The following is a 14709-nucleotide window of genomic DNA, read 5'->3' as shown; positions in this document are numbered from 1 at the left end:
GCTATTTGTAGCGACATCTTTCGTATCAATTTCTCCTGATATCTATGCTTAATTTGTATGCTATATATGCCACTGACTAACCCCTGGAAACTAACGTTTTTTGCAAGGTACTTATATTTTTTATCCATGTTGCAAAATAAGGTATATATGGTGTAAAGATGCACTTTGCTAAAGATCTAGAAGATCAAACAAGATTTACAATGCCGTGGGCGCCCAGGACAAGCTTAGTGGGCCTAGGAGGGCCCAACATTAGGTAGAATAGGCCACACGTCATCCAACGCCATCTTTAAGAAGCTTTCTAATCGGATGAGGATTGATTTGGCGCGCAGTAGATGGCACTGCAGATTTTGGACACCGTAGCAACAAGAGGGCATCAGGGAACCCTCGCACTAGGACGTAGGAGGCCACACCACGCCAACGTTGCGAAGCACTTCTCTGGTTAGGGAGTCCGGTGTCCGAACGTGGGCCGCGACGGCCTACAACGTTTTGCTCTCAACTCCACTCTAAAAGTTTGTAAAAACAAATTACTCCAGAAACATTCGCATCCTGGCTTCAGTTGAGTCCAGAGACGCGACCTCTCCGCTCGCCGCCATGGATTACGGCATGGTCCACTCCGAACTCTCCCCAACATGGCGCAGCCATGGCGGAGGACGCCCCCAACGCTGCCGCGCGAGGGATCTGCGGACACCGCCCCGGCGGCTACCGCGGGCGCCAAGAGATCCGAGTAGGTGGATGTTGCGTGGACGGCTTGCTTACCACTCGGGCGGCTCGCTGCAGTTGGACGGGTACGCGGAGACGTAGCCGAACGGGTGTAGTCGCTTGATGCATCTCGGCGAGTAGATGAACCGCCGTTTGCGGGATCCTCCAGGTGACCCACGAGTGCATGTATATCACAGCAATCTTTGCGTGGCCTTCGTGTGCACTAAAACACGGAGTCTGTCGCCGAGGTACTTGCATGTTCGAACCGAGGGCGTTTGCATGCCTCCTGGAGATACACACGTACATGCAAGATCTTATTTATTCTGTTAGCTTGTATGGCATCCGTACGTCAGCTTGCGGACTCCAAAATTTGTGCGATAATACAAGCAACGGCACACAAGATTTTGACAGGTTCAAACCGTTAATATGATGTAACACCCTACGTTCTGTGTTTCGATGGATTGTATTGAGATGTCTAGATGCCGACCATGAGACCCCTGTTCCTCCGTATATACTCTGGAGAGGTAGGGTTACAAGAAAAATATCCTAGTCGACTATAAGGTATGTATTCTATTTAGATTACAATTTTCATAAGAGTCCTAGCATATCTTCTACCATCTTGTGGTACCCGGGGATAAGTCCCCGAGCGCCTTGTATCCGCTCAGCAACGCTGTCTTGATCACGTTCGAGCAGTCAAACTTGAAGCCAACCAGTTTAACTGGTAATCCGACCAGTTCAACTGGTAGTCCGAATGGTAAAATAGGCGGTCGACTAGTTTAACTGATGATCCGGCCAGTGAAAATGGTTGATGACCAGTTTAACTAGTAAATAGACCTCAGACTTACTCAAGTAAGGCTTACCAAAAGGATGTAAGGGCTCAAAATTAAATTTGAGATTTCTTCACCTCAGATGAAGTATAGCCACTTAGACACCGTTTGCGAGGTTGGATGATTATCATCCATGACTTAGTCAATAAGGAGGGTGAATTAGGAAAAAAAGCACTGCATTCACCGTCAGGTGAAGTGTAGCCACTTAGTCCCCGAGCCTGACATTAGGTAAATAATTCACGTGGTGGCAGAGTAAAAAAAATACAAGACTCCAGATGCGTAGCCGATCACACAGTTAGTCCCCAGCTTAGCTAAGAAAAGTACACTCACCGCGAGGTGAAGTGTACACACTTAGTCCCCAAGCCTGAGCCCGACCAGTTTAGTCGGTAGTCCATCGGAGAAAATAAACAACCGGCCAGTTTAACTGGTCTGCAGGCCTCGAACTTGCTCGAGTATGATATTCCAGTGTTGATGCGTGAAATAGCCAGCATCATCTGCCATGTACTTATCAAGGCCCCGACATGCCGCCCAGGATCATATCAGAACCTTGATCCAAACAGCATGGAGCAGCTTGATAGCATACATGACATGCAACACCGTCAAAACGTAGTAAACCGGCAGGTGAATTTTCCCTCTGAGAATTTCAGCTTCACGACGTAGCAAAATCTGACCGACGATGGAGTCCCCAGCTTAGCTGGTGACTCTAGTACGAAGAATCCGAATACCGAGGAGTCCCCAGCATAGCTGATAAGCTCCCAGCGTAGCTGATGATGAAACCCAAGCGACGAGCAATCTGACCAACTGGTAGGCGATGAAGCAAGCACCGGGCAGCCCAACCAACTGGTCGGCGGCGAATTGAGCGCCGAGTCAAAGTGAGCGCCGAGCAGTCCGGTCAACTGGTCGGCGACGAAGTGCGACCGCCAGGTGGTGTGACCCCTCGGGCAGTGATCCTCTTGTCCTTCTCGACTGATCTAGTCCCCGAGCGTAAAAAATAAGCTCGTTGACCGAACCGGACCCTGTAATACAAATATGTAGAATCGATAGCACATGATGTGAAAAAATATATGAACTCGACGATAAAGACGGTAGAGCAGAGTAGATAAACATTATATTTGTTTAAAATGTCATATTTAAAATATGAGTGATTTCCTTCTGGTTGGTTCTGCATAGCATCACCAGCCCCGACTAGCCCATTGTAACACCCTCGATGTTACGCCCTAAACAAATTACTAAATCATGTCATGAACATCATGTTTATGTAATAATGCATGTGATGGAATGAATACATGAAGTATTGCAACATAAAATAATCAATAAAAATGCTAAATGAGATGCTATTCCATAACTCAGACAATTATCAAGTAGGGTTTTAAACCAATTTTCATGGAACAAAATACTATAGAACATGTGTGTGATGCTTAAATAATGTTTGAAGTAACATTGCTAGCTAATATTTCTAATAGCCTAAACATGAAACTTGAAATCAAATTCAGCTCAAGACCTAGAAAAAATTCTTAAGTCCAATAACAGTATGGCAATGCTATGTTGGTGAATTAATTCTGAAAAATTTAGCTAAAGGTCAGTGCTATGATTTTGCTCCTTATGGTAGCCTGATGTACCTCCTTCAGCATGGTCAAGGTGGTTTAGCCGCAACCGAGTTGGATTAGTGTTGAGAGACGCTTTACAATCTGTGCACGAACACAGTCTCGGGCTGCCTCGCCTATGCGCGCGGTCACCACACGTAGTCGCTCTGCGTCGCCGTGCCGTGCTCGCCCGCGCTGTCCAGCTGAGGCTGACCTAGCTTGGCCGTGGCTTGGCTACGGTCTGGCTACGGCTAGCCAATACGCCTGCCACTGGTCGCCTGCCCAGCCAGCTGCTGGCCACTGTGCCCCGATGACCACCGCTGCCACTCTGTCGATCTGCAGCCCCATCCGCTGTCGCACTGCTATTGTGCTGCTGCCCTCCCTACCTCACGCTGTGGCGCAGCCACTGCCGCTACTGCTCGCCTCACCGCGCACGTGGCCTTGTCCCTGCTACCGGCGTCGTCGCCTCGCCATTTATGGCACTACGGCCACACATGTCGTGCCTGGTCGTGGGCGCGCACACGTTCCCTCTGGCCGTGATGGCCCGTAGCACTTGCACGTGTGCCGACTCGCTAGTGGCCAGTCACGCCCCGCCAAGGCGAGGACGAGCTGAGCTCTGACCTACCCCTCCCCTCTCTCTGCTCTACTGGCATGGTGGACTGAGTCGCGCCATTAAAACAAGCAGGGAGAAGTCACCATTGCCCGATTCATCATGTCTCTAGCTCTGCCATCAAGCCGCCTAGCCAACCGTTCCCACCCTGCCTTGAATGGTGCCCGGCCAAACTTTAATTTTGAATCACTGAGGGTAGCCCCCATCTGACCACCTCGAGCCAAATTAGCTGCACCGCTAGACTCGCCTCAAACCCCTCTTTGCCCTGCGTGCCTTAGCCGAACCTCTACCGCCTCACCGTCATCGCTTACGCCACCGTGCTGCCGTGGTGCGTCACCGCACAGCTCGACCGCACGTGGCTAGCCCTCCACCATCGTCCTCCGCTCCAACCGTCGCTTTGGCCTGGTCCATGGTAGCCACCTGATGCTTGCACACTAACCAATTAGGTCTGTAGCTGCCCCAGCTCACCGGAACAGTGGCACCGCCGTCGCGGATGGCCGCGCGCCGCTGCAACCTTCCCCCGGCAAGTCATGTCACCCGCACCGACGCTTAGCGTAGCCGCTCGAGTCGGAGACGGTGACTGGCCCATTACGTGGGCCGGTGCAGGTCCCAGGTGGCCGGCGCAGCCGCGCTGTGTCGCCGCCGCCGTGCGCTGAGTCGCCGGGGGTCGCATGGGGGAATTCCCAAAAAGTCAGGGGGTTAAGTGAGAAGATTTGAGAGAGGGGGAAATAGTATTGGGGCTTAGGTGTGATTCGGAAGAAAATCGAGGACTCTTTTGCAAAAACGCTAGCGCGCGGGCTTCCCTGCCATGGGCTGGCCTCACGTGGGTCGTGAAAGCGGGCCGCTGCGCGCGCACGCGCCGCGTTGCATGGGCCGCACGTGTGGGCCGCGCGTCAGATTGATTTTTCTTTTTCTAGGAATTTGTGAATGGTTTTCTAATTTAATTCTAGCTGATCTTTGGTAATTAATATAAATTCGTGTGGGTGTTCAAAAATTGCGAAACAAATTTTGTTAGGTTCCTAAAATTGTGATCTATCTGTTGGTGTATTTAGTTCATGTTTATATGTGTTAGCACTAGGAGCTATTAAATCATTTGAAAGTGCTTCATAATATTAAGTTAACTATTATAGGAATTTTTTTATTATGAATTGATGATAGTTTTGATTCTGAAATTTTTACAGCAGTTTGATTGTATTATTATGTGCTCACTATAATTTTGTAGCTTTAGAATAGACTAAGCATTAGGGTAGTTAAATACTCTTTGTTTCAATATACATTAAATCACTAGTAGAAATAAAGATATATCCTTAAATTGCCAGGCTAAGGGTTTATTAGTTGAACCCAACACTTTGCTTGATGAAAATGATAGTTAGCTTAGTATCTTAGTCATTAGAGTTATCTTAGTAGCTTAGTATGCGTATTCTTATTTTAAGAGTTATTGTTGTCCAAATGCTAAGTATTGCATCATCATCGCATGCATCTAGAGAAGAGTTGACGAAGATCGTGACCACTGGTGATCACGAGTTCGAGAAGATCATCGAGAAGTACGGAGAGGAGATTCTCATGTAGGAGGAGGTCCCGAAGCCGTCACTGACTGACTCAGCTGACACCGCACCTGTCCAAGACAAGTCCCGGTGCATAACCTCTATTTTATAATTCACCGTATATATATGTATTGTGCATTTATGTTATATGAATTTCATGAAAACCACATACATAGATATACATGTCCTAAGAGTCTTACTAGTGCAGGTTCGAGTAGATGCTATGCTTATGTCATCGGAGCGTGAGTAACATGTCATTGCTCACAATAGGAGATTATTAGTACTCTCATAATAAAATGATGAAAGAAAAAATTGAGACAGGGCAAGGATATGGTATGGGTAATGGTTGGTGTAACATGTTATGTCTCACGGCCAACGGTGCTTAGCTTGGTTACACTGTTTTCCCTGTTCGTGTCAATTAATGACCGTCCGTTGCTGTGGATGGTAGTCAGGTCGCAGACTTATTATCCTGAGCACATACTTGCTTATGAGAGCGGGAAGAATCGTTACGCTCTTATCGTGGTTTCGGCTCTTTCTGGACCGACTGATTGGAGACGGAGAAAGGTGGAGGTCTAAGCACCATATTGAGACCAGATCTCAAGTGTGGAGGCTTGGAGTCCAAGTTTGGACGGGGACCTGGACCCCGTGACAGAAGTGGAATGGGTTGGTCTTATTTGTGCCTAGGGTACAAACATGGCGCGTGTTTCGGTGTACCCAGCTGGGATACATTGGTTTACGAATCGCCGTTTCCTTGAGACGGTATGACTTGACTATGGTCTAGCACTATAGTAAGAACTGGAAAATGAAAGATAGTGAAATGGTTCTGATTGCTTAACTCTTGCTTGAAAGTAGAACATGTGCTTACCTAGAATGGTTAGCTAAAGAAGTAATCATGACTGCTAATAAAACTTGACCGTAAGAATGAACTATTAGTAATGCTTTCCGTAAACAAAAAGAAAATAGCAAACACATATTGCCTATCATATCCTTGAGAGTCGGGAAACTATTCCTACTAGTCGGGTAAGTCTTGCGAGTACATTGTGTACTCATGGTTTATTTTACCCCTATTGTAGGTGCAGCTTGAGGAGTAGCTCTTGTGTGAAGGATTCTTCTGGTGAGCATAGACGGATCCTTGTATCATTTCCGCTAGATGTTTATTTTTATTCCGTTGTTTAATTATCACACTCTGAACTCTGGTATTGTAATAAATAATTTTCAAGAACTCTTGTTGTATGAAATGAACTAAGTATTATAAGCTCGTACTCATTATTGGATTCTGGATGTAAAACGTGGATTGTTTCGAGTTCTCCCTTGGAGTGTGCTCGACGGAATTGTCCGATGTAGCTTACTTTTGAGGTGCTTAGTGTCTAGTGAAAGACGAGCGCCTTCGAAAGCAAGTTATTTTGGACGGTTCTGCCACACACATACCCCATAGCGTAGAGTGGCTGGCACCCATTTACGCGTATGAGTACGAGCATCGCCGAAGAGCTGCTGCCAACCGCCCATAACGCACAGCGCTGGCACCCGTGCACGTGTAGGTGCGAGATCAATAACAGGGCCGTTTCTGGATAACATGAATGAGAACGTGGCTAGTCCACGAGTCGATGGAGTATCTTAAAGATATTTCACATGGAGAACGAATGGAGCATCTCGGAGACAGTAATCATGGAGAATAAATGAAGAAATAATAATTGAAGAAAATATGATGAAATCGTGGAGAAAATTGTATTAAATGCAGATATAAGAAGAATACTTATTTTTAGTCAGAACGTCTGGTCGACGACGTATGATGTTATCTGGTCGGCGTCGACGAAATTGTGTGGCCCTGTCATGGCGGCGGTCGCGGTCGTCGTAGCGTCCTTCTTCGCGGCGATCATCATTACGGCGCGGCAGACAATTGAAGCGAGTAGTCTAGACGACGTCGTCCTTATGTTACTGATCGGCCTTAGGCGGATCAGATTTGGAAATTGACGGCCGAGTGGAGTAGTCAGCGTGTCACGATGTCCGAGTAAACAGCTCGCTTGACGGATTGGACGGCTCGCTTAGCTGCTCGTTGGTGGCTCGTGCTTGCGGCTCGTAGTCGTCAGTTTGCACTAATAGCTTCCATGCATTTTTTGTCGTGCTTTAATTGCTGATTGGGCATAACTTGTAGAGAGAATTCCTTATTTGACACCGAAAAAATGAGTCGTTTCTTTCTTGGTCCTGAATTTTTTTTCGTTCCCTATTTGACACTCACTTCAACTTTCATCACTAATTTGACACTACCGTCAAATCCGTTAGCTAACGGTGTTAACTGGCTGTTAAAAAGATATTTTTGCTCCTAGAAAAAAAGCGGCGAAGCAAATTTGAGAGGAAAAAAAACATGCACCTTTTTTTTGCAGCTGGGCGCATGCATCAGAGGCGGGTGCAGGCTTTTTTTCCTCTCAAATTTGCTTCGTCGCTTTTTTTTCTAGAGGCAAAAACGTCTTTTTAACAGCCAGTTAACATCATTAGCTAATGGATTTGACGGTAGTGCCAAATTATGGATGAAAGTTGAAGTGAGTGTCAAACAGGGAACGAAGAAAATTTCAGGACCAAAAAAGGAATGACTTATTTTCCCAGTATCAAATAAGGAATTCTCTCTAACTTGTACACGACGTCATCTTGTATGGTCTTGCAACTTATATGTTTTGCTTTTCTGAGCCTGTTCGGCTGGTATTAAAGTCGGCTGATAAGTTGACTAAAGTTGTTTTATTGTAAGAGAAAAATACTATAGAAGCTGTTTGTTGTCTTCTGACTGCAGTTGATGTCATCAGGTTCCGTGCTCTATCCAGGCTCGGCATTACGATGGGTTCGAATCTGCGTGAGGCCGAGCTTGAAGCCACCAGCAGATCAAGATTGGATGATCCCACAGATCGCACGCCTCTGTGCAGATGAATTCGTCCTTCACTTTGCTTCCGTGTCCGACTCTGGAGCTCGTTGCGAGATGCGATATGCTGCTTGATTTTGCGTACCACGGTGTACCGCGTGAAACCACCCTCGAGTCCGTGGTACACCCGGCTGGACTCCGGACGATCGGACCGCGCAGCGAGCCTCCTTGTGTAGTGTAGAGCACCTCCCCAACGGAGTAGTTGATGCACAGGGCCGTGGTCGAGAACGTGCTGTTGATGTCGAGGTTCATCTGGTTCGTCACGGGATTAGCACGCACACCCCTATTTGGTGCGTCACTGTCAACGAACTCATGACGGTAGAGTGTGTGTTAGAGTTACGCGTGATCACAAACTAGATGGTAATACAAGCACCAAGACACAAGATTTAGACAGATTCAAGCCGTCAGTACGATGTAATACCCTACGTCCTTTATTCTGATGGATTGTATTGAGATGTCTAGATGCCGACTAGGGGACCCCTGCCCCTCCTTATATACTCTAAAGAGGTAGGGTTATAAGAAAAATATCTTAGTCGACTATATGGTAGGTATTCTATTTATATTACAATTTTCATAAGTCCTAACATATCTTCTACCATTTTGTGGTATCCAGGAATATATCCTCCACACTCCCGTCACTCAGCATTTGGCCGCATTGCAGCACACGTGCGACTCTATGGTGCGCTGCCTCGTGCAGATCCTCGCGGCGCCCATCATCCTCTCCCAGCGTTATGGCGCTATCCCAGAGCCCGATGTCGAGCGTGTCGTCAAGGCCTTTGCCGCCGCCTCCAAGTCCGTCGTCACCGAGTCCCCGGCCTTCGTCGAGGAGGGGGCTACCGCAGTTCCCTAGTAGGTATGTCGTGGCCGCCGGCAACGCTATATTTTAAGTGTTTCAGGTGTTTTTAGGCATATTGCAAGGCTATGTTTTAGTTGTTTCATATGTATATTTCAAGTATTTCATATGGATGTTGCATATGTTGCAATGCTTATACGCGTATGCTGCAAGCATTTCTTCGTAATGTTGAAACAACCCCAATTTCCGCGAAGGGAAATCCACAGAGTTGAAGTGTAATAAGACCGTGGTAGATCATATTACCCAAATTCCAGTCGAATATCACATCCATACAACGATAATATCATAGTACAAATAGTGCGGAATTATATAAATTATTACATCACCGCATTGGCGGAATCAAAAGTAGCATTCATTTAGAACAGCTTGATGATAAGATCGCCAAACTCGAGCGTAGGCACGAACCCCTCAACTGTCAAACTCCTCGGAGCTATACTCCTCAACAGAACCTGTATGCCAAAATTTATCAGTACGATTTGTAGTGGCCACTCCCAACCCTATGAGCATTGCTTTGGGAAAATTGGATGCAAGTTGAATATAATTAAAAGGAACCTATAAGGCTGGGGTTTCCTATGTATCAGCATATCAGTATTTATTAACAGTTGGTCAAGTTTTAACACCATTCACACACCCATCCCACCCCATTTTCCATTCCAGAGCCAGGTTTTGATCCTGGGAATCGACATACCACCATCTTCACACCATCACCATACTATACCATCGCTCAGTCGACAGGCCAACTCCCTCTCGACACTGTCTCAAGGCCCGTAGCCCCTAGCTACGACCGAACACTCACTTCCAAGGGGGAAGAAAAGAATGACTCATCTCTCTATCTAGTTTAAGCGAAACCCAGGAAAGGTCCATAGCCGATAAGTCGGCACATGTATTGATCGATCAACCATACACTCTGTAGAGGTTTTACATAACCACAAGATTCGCATTCCTCGCTGACCGTCGTCAACTGGGCTGATTCTGGCCGCTTGCTAGCCTAGGATAATGACACTCTACCATTCAGCCCTGGTACACCCCAAGTCTAGTCTGGGGTGGCTGAAACTGTGAGTCATGAGCCGGGTCCATAAGGTCACCATGAAGTCTCGGAAGGGTGTGGGGGATTCCTCCGCGCCCCGTACCTCCCTCGCACTGTCCACTATCAACCTAGCAGTAGTGGCAATATCCTACCGAGTAGTCCGGCCATCCCGCACCATATAGGGCGAGTGGTACGTAAGGCTTCCCAGTGAATCTGAGTACTAGTAAGTCCCTAGGGTTGACCAAGCCAGAATTTCTTCATCAGGGTTTCCATTTACCGTGCCACCATAGCACCTCCATCCCGGGCTCCTCCCATCACAGGTTCACACCTAGGACCACCTCATATACCATTTACCCACCACAGGTATCCATTCCAGGTGTGCCCAGGTAGCACCCCACGGCAAGACTTGCCCCAGGCTCGTCGTATACTCCAACTTGGTTGACACAACCCTCACCCTCCACACACCTAAGTCACACACGCAGCACTCTCCCCGTAGTCCAGAATACACCACGCATTAATGTAGTATAAGCGTAGTAGAAGTATAAGCAAATAAAATATAGCAGTAAGCGTGTGTCTAACCTAATAGCAGGGTATGTAGGGGTATGGTTGCGTCAAGGTAAAGGCCATCAAGAAAGCATACTACCATGCAAGTCCTATCATAGTATGATTATAACAGTAAAGTAAAGCAATAGCAGTTCTACATTAGCCATGCGTAATAGGTGCTACGAGATTGGGTGGGATGTGGCACCTTCAGTGTAGTCGTCTCCGTACTCCTCACAGTACTCATGATCCTTGTCCATCAGGTTCTTCTCCGAGTATGCGAACGATCGTATTATAGTCGCGTTAGCGACGTCTATTGAATAGCACATAGAAGCAATGAAAATTCAAAAGAGTCAAATGCACTCAAACATGGGTTCATTGCGTAGAGCTTGATTTTAGATGAATTTTGGTCCTGGTTTCGTATTTTTCTGAGGTCATATGAATTAGTTATGAATTTCCGAAGTTTAAATCATTTCTAAAAATGGAAAAGGCTGAATTAATCCTGGGCTGACACGTGTCACGCTGTGGTTAGTCCACGTGGCTTGCTGACGTCTGCATGATGTCAGCATGACGTTAGCATCACGGTTCCGAGCTGGTAGGTGGGGCCCAGCTGACGTCAGCATGACGTCAACATGACATCATCAACATCATCCACACCGATAGGTGGGGCCAGAGACCATTGGGTCGCTGACAGGTGGGCCCGGTCAAAGTCAACGGCGAGTCAATGGTCAACGGTCTTCGGTCAACGGTCAGGGTCACTGACGTGTGGGTCCAGGGCTGCTGACGTCAGCAGCTGATGTCATTGTGATGTCAGCATGACGTCACCTCGGCTGTGTTACTACTGACATGTGGGTCCTGTGTGATGTCATTACGATGCTAGCATGACGTCATCGTCTGACGTGGGGGTCCAGCAACACTGTGTCGCTGACCTATGGGGCCAGGTCAACGGTCAATACGGGCCGGGTCCGAATTGGGCTTGTTGGGCCGGTCTAGGCCGGGCCGGGCCGGACACGTGGCACGCTGTGACGCTACCACGTCACGACCATGGGCTTTTATTGGGCTTCGTCCACAGCGCGGCTCACACCGTGTGGCTCACGGTGGACCAGCGCTCATGGTCCATGGACTTACGGCAGGGCGCATGGTGGACCAAGTCCACCGTCTCTTCTCCTTGGCTCGGCTCACGTGCACCGAGCTCACGCATGGGTGGCCGGCGAGGGGGTGTTCCCCTGTTTTCTTCCGCGGTGGTGCTCCCATCGGTGGCGAGTGCCCGGTGAGCCTCCGTGGCAGTGCTGGTGTCTGATTGGGGAGGGGGAAAGCTTCCCCGGGCCACGGCGGTCATGATCCTAAGGTCTAAGTGGGTGTCGAGGTCCTCCAGTGCGTTGGCCACGACGACCGGCGGCTCGGCAGTGCTCACCGGTGGTGAGGCCGCGCACGTAGGCCCTCCAGTGGTTAGTGCTGGGCAGATGAGGCTTCTATGGCTTCGTGTGGACGCGGCGAGGGCGTCCCGAGCTCGAGGTGGGGCTTCGGTTTCCCGGTGGCCGGTGGGGGCTCCAGCGGCCATGGCAACAGGGTGACAACGGCGATGCACACGGGTGATCAAGGGGGCTCCCGCGGGGTGGTCACGGCATGGTCACGGGGTATGCATGGGTGCATGTGTTCCTAGTGGCCGGAGATAAGGCGCTGGCCTACGTGCTCCAGGTGTGGAGCGCCATGGCCGACGGTGAGGTTCAGCGGCAGAGAGAGACCGGAAGGGGGGGCTCACCATGGGTGGCGTGGAAGAATGGATGGTGATGCCATGTCGATTCGAGGCCGTGTAGCTCTGGTAGCCATGTAGTGCCGTGCCGAACCGCGTCGGTGATGTAGACGACTGCGTCGCTCTCGGCTCCGACGGTCTCCTCCCCCACAACGGCTTCGGCGTTTCCCCCTCTTCTTCCTCTTCTCTCTCTTGGCTTAGGTGGGCTGTGGACGGCCACTAAGGTGGCGGCGGGGCGTCGGGACGAGCGCTAGGGCTCCGGGGCTGGGGCTTTTATAGCCGGAGCTCTGAGCTCCATCTTCGGTGGACGGTTGGTGATGCACCATGGGCATCGAACGGCATTGCGGCGTGGGGTGGTTGGCGTGGAGGTCGCGTGGGCAATGCGCCAAGGGGGAGACAGGACCATGCCCTGGGCATGACCCCTGGCCCGCCCCTGCCACCGCTGTCGGCTCTTGGTCGCACGGCGGTTGAGCACGGCGTGGAGAAGAAGAACAGGAGGGCTGACATGTGGGGTCCAGCGGCAGCGGCTACAAGTGAGACGGGGAAACGCGCGGGCGTGGGCGACGTGTGGCTGACGCGTGGGGCCAAGTGGCAGCAGCTGCTAGCGAAGGTAGCAGGGCGCGCGGGCGTGGGCGACGCGCTAGGCCGCGAGCTGGGCTGTTGCGCGTGAGTTGGGGTCGGCCTGCTACTGCGAGCACGCAGGCCAGCGGAGGGGGAGAAGTGGAGGGCTGGGCCGGTAGTTGGTCGCGCGGGTTGGGCCGAGCAGCTGGCTGGGAGGCCTTCTTCTCCTTTTCTTTTTTCTGTTTTTTATTTCTTTTCCATTGTTTGAATTCAAATTTGGTTTAGAATTTGAATTTAAAACTGAGGTAACTTGTTCATTGGAGTTTAGGGAATTTTGTTTAATAATAACTTTATGGTTTATTACTTTAATGGAATTGTTAAGCATAACATAAAGCAAATGAGAATCCAAGTCACAATTTAAGTTAACATTGTATGCAACATTTTATTTTGTTAGAAATTAAATAATCATAATCAACAAATGACATGCCATGCTTATGTGTTGTCTTGGTTGGGTCAGACCTAATGCATTTCTTAGGTTGGGTTTCTATACATGACACTCATCATCATATGGGAGTTCAAAAAAAATTATAGTTGGTATTTTTGGGTGTATGGATTTTTGGGTTGTTACAGTCCTACCCCCTTAACAGAATCTCGTCCTCGAGATTTAAAGTGTAGCGTACTCTTCAAAGAGGTAAGGATACCATAGCCGGAGGTCCGACTCTTTCTTCCATGTTGCTTCTCTCTCAGTATGATTACTTCATTGGATCTTGCACATAGGAATAGTCTTGCTTCGGGTCTCTTTGGTATCTCTGTCCAGAATTCTGATAGGATGTTCTCTATACTCAAGTGTATCTTGAATGTCAAGTGTATCAGTTGGGACTACTTCATCGGGCACCCTCAAACACTTGCGTAGCTGTGAGACATGAAATACGGGATGTACACCCACCAATTCCTCAGGTAGCTCGAGTTTGTAGGCGAGCTTTCCAATCTTTTTGCAAATCTTGTATGGGCCAACAAATCTAGGGGCAAGCTTTCCTTTCACATGGAATCTGACAGTCCCACGTAGCGGGGATATCTTGAGATAGACGAAGTCCCCCACATTAAACTCAAGTTCTCTTCTCCTTTTGTCAGCATAGCTCTTGTATCGACTTTGAGCAATTCTCAAATTCTCTCTTACTTGAGCAACTCCGTCTTCGGCATCTTGAATCTTAATGGAGTCAAAGAATGATCTTTCTCCTGGTTGAGACCACATCAAAGGTGTCTTACAAGGTCTGCCATATAGAGCTTCAAACGGCGACATCTTGATACTGGCTTGGTAGCTGTTGTTGTAAGAAAATTTGGCATAGGGTAAGCATCTCTCCCAATCAGAGCCATAATTCAGTACACTAGCGCAAAGCATGTCTTCTAAGATCTGATTTACTCATTCAGTCTGTCCATCTGTCTATGGATGATAAGTGGTACTAAAGTCAAGTTTGGTTCCAATGGACCTATGTAGGGCTTCCCAAAATCGAGACACAAACTGAGGGCCACGATCAGATACAATACTAGAGGGAGCTCCATGCAGTCTGAGAATATGTTCAATGTATAGATCTGCTAGTTTTTTGGCATTGGTCTTGGTCTTAACTGGTACAAAGTGAGCAACTTTGGTCAAGCTATCAACAATCACCCAGATGGAATCATTGCCTTTCTGTGAACGGGGCAATCCAACTATGAAATCCATGGATATGCTCTCCCACTTCCACTTGGGGACGTCAAGAGGCTTTAGCAAACCTGCAGGCCTTTGATGTTCAGCCTTGACTCTATT

At 48.6% G+C, this 14709-nt stretch overlaps 1 pseudogene; it reads left to right on the top strand.

The window, feature by feature from the left end:
- Positions 1 to 640: 640 nt before the first annotated feature.
- On the top strand, positions 641 to 9021 carry LOC136518306 (MFP1 attachment factor 1-like; annotated as a pseudogene).
- The last annotated feature ends 5688 nt before the right edge of the window (positions 9022 to 14709 follow it).

This window comes from Miscanthus floridulus, chromosome 17 (assembly GCF_019320115.1).
Source record: "Miscanthus floridulus cultivar M001 chromosome 17, ASM1932011v1, whole genome shotgun sequence".
Lineage (NCBI taxonomy): Eukaryota > Viridiplantae > Streptophyta > Magnoliopsida > Poales > Poaceae > Miscanthus > Miscanthus floridulus.
This window is presented reverse-complemented; position numbering and strand designations above follow the sequence as displayed.